This window comes from Nicotiana tomentosiformis, chromosome 1 (assembly GCF_000390325.3).
Source record: "Nicotiana tomentosiformis chromosome 1, ASM39032v3, whole genome shotgun sequence".
In the NCBI taxonomy this organism is placed as follows: domain Eukaryota; kingdom Viridiplantae; phylum Streptophyta; class Magnoliopsida; order Solanales; family Solanaceae; genus Nicotiana; species Nicotiana tomentosiformis.
Genome location: NC_090812.1, coordinates 146595861 through 146601860, shown reverse-complemented (window position 1 = coordinate 146601860; position 6000 = coordinate 146595861).

The following is a 6000-nucleotide window of genomic DNA, read 5'->3' as shown; positions in this document are numbered from 1 at the left end:
GTTCTGCATTTTTTGAAGTAAATGACTATGTGATACCTATATATTATATCATGATGCTATATCAGTATACTATGTGAGTATAGAATTGTATTGATTTTTGTATGTGTTTTATCAACAAAACATGATATCGATATAGTATATCACTATGCTATATCAGTATACTATGTGAGTATAAATTTTGTTGGTTTGCGTGTGTATTTTTTATTAGTAAAAGATGATACCGATATAGTATATAAGTATGCTACATCAGTATACTATGTGAGTATAGAATTATACTGGTTTGTGTGTGTGTGTGTTTAATCAGTAAAACATGATACCGATATAGTATATAAGTATGCTACATCAGTATACTATGTGAGTACAGAATTATACTGGTTTTTGTGAGTGTGTTTTTATTAGTAAAATATGATATTGATATAGTATATAAATATGTTATATGAGTATACTATGTGAGTATAGAATTGTACTGGTTTGTGTGCGTATTTTTTAATAAGGAAAACATGATACCGATATAGTATATATGTATGCTAAATCAATATACTATGTGAGTATGGAATTATACTGGTTTGTCTATATTTTTTATCATTAAAAGATGATACTGATATAGTATATAAGTATGCTATATGAGTATACTATGTGAGTATAGAATTGTACTGGTTTGTGTGTGTATTTTTTAATCAGTAAAACATGATACCGATACAGTATATATGTATGATATATCAATATACTATATGAGTATAGAATTGTACTGATTTGTTTGTGTTTTTTATCAGTAAAACATGATACTTATATAGTATATAAGTAGGCTATATCAGTATACTATGTTGACAGCAAGCAATGACATAAATATGTAAACATTATATATTTAGCATATCAGTATACTATTTGAGTACACAATTATTTTGATCATTCTTCTTCTCGCACATAACTGTATTTGTATTATAAACAAGTATACCCTTTATTGCGTGGATGAAAGATGCACTTGGAGACTTAAAGCATCAAGCCTACGAGCATCAAATCTTTTCAAAGTGACGAATTTCAATTCTGTCCACAATTATTTAAATGATAAGAGATTTTGTTTACAAAAGCAAGCTGTCTCAGCTTTTGTTGCAGCTGTGGTACAAGATAAATTTGTTGACCCGAAAACTGTATATACACCAACATATATCTAGAGAGACATTCAAAAATCATATGGTATGGACTTAAGCTACATGCAAGCATGGAGATCAAAACAAAAAGCAATGCAATTGTTGAGAGGAACACCAAGTGAGTCATACAAGAAAATACTAACATATCTTTACATGTTAGAGTACACTAACCCATGATCAATGACACGACTACACACGAAAGTAGATGGGAGCTTCTTGTATGCATTCATAGCTATATATGCATTGATTAGAGGTTGGATCTATTGTAGGCCAACAATTGTAGTTGATGAAAGTTTTTTAAAATCAACATACAGATGGACCATACTCACGACTTCCACGCAAGATGCAAAGGGTAGGAAAAAAAGTTATTTCAGAACAGTATTGAATAATTAATGTACTTTACTATTTTAAAAATGCAATCCAATTACATTCAGTTAAAGCAACAAAAAAAGATCCTCAAATATCATATGATACCAATATGGTATACAAGTATACCAACATAGTATATAATTATTTTGCTACATACATGCACCTACCTATGACTATACTAATATATGATATATTAATATTGTTTGTTGTAACTAATATTTTTTTCCTTTGGTTTTACAGGATAAATTCTACCCCTCGCAGACGCAATTATTGATTCGGAAAACGATGCATCGTGAGAGTGGTTCTTCATGCAGTTCAGAGAAACCTATGGACAAAGAGAGGGAATGTGCATTGTATCAAACATGCATGATGGTATATGGAGAGCAACTTCATTGTTTATCTAGAAGTCCCTCATTGTGCATGTATGTTCCATCTGTGGAACAACATAAAGACAAACTTCAGGAAGAGCCAAAAACAAATAAAAAAAGTATATTTTGCATTAGTAAGAGCATCCACTGTTGAAGAATTCAACATGCATATGGCAGAGTTAGAAGATATTGATAGTAGAGTAAAAACATACCTTATGGATATTGGATATGATAAATAGTCCCGGGCACATTCTAAGTTAAATAGAACCATGATCATGACATCGAATATTGCAAAATCGATAAATGCAGCAAACAAGCACGCAAGAGACCTCCCAGTTGTGAGTTTGCTTGACTTTATGATGACATTGAATCAGAAATAGAATTACACTAATCGGAAGAATGCCGTGGAATTATTTATGAAGATCGGTGAAAAGTATGAAAAAATATTGGCAGATAATACTATATTTGCATTTTCAGAATCATAAAAACATTGCATGTATTGTAGTTTTACTTCTGCACCTTAGAGATGTCACTAAACAAATGCATATTGTTATTAAAAAAATACTATTACTTCATACAACTAATGACTTTTCTTAGTTAAAATTATATTTGGTGTTGCCGTCAACTCAATTCTTACATTTAGTAATTGATGTCCAAACAAGAAATGTGGTGCGCCTACATGAAAAAAACTGCACTTGTGGAAGGTTTCAGCTAGACGATATTCTATCTCCACATGCAATGGCAGTTATACAAAAATTCTATATGGATTCATACAAGTATTGATTGGATTACTATAACATAGACTACTTGTTGAAAATATATGAGATACGAGTAAACCCTTTGCCGGATGAAAAAATATGACAAATTCCAGAACATGTCTCTTCACAGGTGGTACTGCAGCCAAAAGGAAAAATTAAACCAGGAAGACCTAAAAAGAAGAGAGGCATAGGAGGTTGGGAAGGGAATACAATTACATGTGCACTATTCAGGAAAAAAAGGATACAACCAAAGAACGTGCCGAAATATTTCAAAGAGAGATTGATATAATGCTTGAATGTTTTTATAGAACTGATGTATCATAGAATCATATCATTTGAATTGCATTGAAATTAAATGCATGTCTTGCACTAGACATATATTTGGTATGGTGATTCTTTGTCAAATTATTTTTGGCAAAAATTTACTATGGCTACTTGTATTTTCAATAATTATCTGTTTATATGCTATTTTAGTATATAAAATTGGGATGCATTTATATCTAGTTGTTGTAGAAAAAAAGGCGCTCAAATATAATCTGATACCCAAGTGGTATATCTGTATACCTTATTGGTATCAAAATATGTGCAGAAATAGAAGTGGTGCCCCAAACGCAACATCTGTACATACATCATTACCAAAATGGGCACGCTTTGCAGCTCATGTCAGTATTGAAGTATAACGAATTGGAAGTCATTTACATGCAATTGCTGTTGGAAAAAAGGTACTCAAATACAATGTGATACCCAAATGTTATATTTGTATACCTTATTGGTATATAGTTGTATTGCACAAATATGGTTAAGCCAAAATATGTGTAGAAATACAAGCGATGCACAAAATAAATGCAACATCTGTACATACTTCCTTAATAAAATGGGCAAACTTTGCAACTCATGTTAGTATTGAAGTATAACAAATTGGAAGTCATTTACATGCAGTTGCTGCAGGAAACAAGGTACTCAAAGATGCCTGAATGTATATTTGTATACCTTATTGGTATATAGTTGTATTGCACTAATATAGTGTAACGACCCGGCTGATCGTTTTGAGTGTATTAGCCCCGATCCCCTATTTACTGTCTTTCCCGTATCCTTTTTTGCTTATGTGACTTACCAGGAGGTCTTGGTTTTAGTTTCGGAGTGATTTGGAACACTTAATCCCTAAAACGGAAGCTTAAGTTTTAGGATTAAGACCGTAGTTGTAATTGTGTGAAAACGACTCCGGAATGGAGTTCCGTCGGTTCCGTTAGCTTCGTTGGGTGATTTTGGACTTAGGAGTGTGTCCGGACTGTGAATTTGAGGATTGTAGCTAATTTAGGCTTGAAATGGCAAAAGTCGAATTTTTGGGAAGTTTGTCCGGGGGTTGACTTTTTGATATCGAGGTCGGATTCCGATTCCGAGAGTTGAAATAGGTCCGTAATGTTGAATATGACTTGTGTGCAAAATTTGAGGTCAATCGGACGTGGTTTGATAGGTTTCAACGTCGTTTGTGGAATTTGAAACTTTAGAAGTTCATTAGGCTGGAATCCAGGTGTAATTCGTGTTTTGTTGTTGTTCGACGTGTTTTGAGGGCTCGACTAAGTTCGTATGGTATTTTGGAGATATCGGTTTGCCTAGTATCACAATAGGTGCCATCATGACGGGTTAGGTCGTGACAAAATGGTATCAGAGCCTAGGTTACATAGGTCTCACGAGTCATGACCAGGTTTAGTAGAGTCTTGCGGATCGGTACGGATACGTCTGTACTTATCTTCGAGAGGCTGCCAAACCCTTAGAAAAAATATCACATTCTTGAATTATTGTCGTGCGAATCTATTAATTATGGTGACTAAGTGGTTTCATTCTCTCACAGATGGTGAGGACTCGTACTACGGGGCAGGACGAACAACCACCAGTACCTCCAGCCAGGGCTGCGAGAGGCCGAGGTCGCGGTAGGGGCAGAGGTGAAACCCGCATAATAGCTGAAGCAGTACCTCCAGACCCACTAGTTTTCCCAGTTCAGGAGTAGGCATCAGTTATGGATGAGCTTGTGGGACCAGCTCGGGCACCACATGTGCCTATTATGATTCCAGGCCTTCATGAGGCCTTAGCTCAGATTCTGACCACGTGTACCAGTCTTGCTCAAGAAGTCTCTATTCTGGCCGTAGAAACCACTTCTCAGGCCGGGGGAGGCGCTCAGACTCCCACTTCCCGCACACCAGAGCAGGCCGTACAGGGATTCCAGACATCATGGGCACCACCAGCCCAACCGATTGCCACTGATCAGGATTATGTGGTTCCTGTTATGACTGAGGATTAGCAACGTACATGGGAGAGGATTGGGAGGCTCCAGCCTCCATCTTTCAGTGGTGTAGAGGGAGAGGATGCACAAGGTTTCTTGGACAAGTGTCACAAGATACTCCGTATGGCAGGTATTCTGGAGATCAGTGAGGTCTCGTTCACTATTTTTCAGCTCTTTAGGAATGCCTTCAGTTGGTGGGAGGCTTACTAGAGGCGTAGGCCAGTCGACGCATCACCCCTTACATGGAAGCAGTTCTCCGTTCTTTTCCTGGAGAAGTTCGTGCCTCAGTCCTGCAGAGAGGAGCTACGCATGCAGTTCGAGCAGCTTCGTCAGGGTGATATGTATGTGACGTAGTACGAGATGATATTTTCTGAGTTGGCCCGTCATGCTATCTGGTTGGTTCCCATAGACAGATAGAGGACCAGGAGGTTCATAGATGGCCTCACTTTTCAGCTGCGATTGCTTATGACTAGAAAAAGAGTGTCTGGTGCTACTTTTGATGAGGTTGTCGACATTGCTCGTCAGGTTGAGATGGTTCGCAGCCAGGAGCGGGTTGAGAGAGAGTCCAAGAAGCCTCGTAGACAAGGTGGATTTAGCGATGTTCCTTCTGGGGGCAGTTCCACCACGGTAAGGGTCGTCCTTTCAGACATGCTCAGACGGCTTGCCCAGTTCACCGTAGTGCATCTTATGGCCATGGTTCAAGACAGCTATCAGCATGCCCATTCATCTTTCAGTGCCCTCCCAGCTCAGAGTTCGTCCCGTGCTCCATCGGGTCAGGGCTCGCCAATGCCAGGTCCTTCTTCCAGTTATCCCGATGCTCGGGGCTCCCTTCAGTCCCCAGCAACAACAGCAGCAGCACCAGCACCAGGGAGTTTCTATGAGTGTGGAGAGTTTGGCCACATCAGGAGACAATGTCCCCGTCTTATGGGAGGTCCGGCTCAATAGAGGAGCCAAGCTGTGACATTAACACCAGTTTTCTCACCACCCGCTCAGCCATCTCGGGGTGGAGCCCAGTCAGCTAGGGGTCACCATAGAGGGAGAGGCCCATCAGGGGGCGGCCATGCCTGTTTCTATGC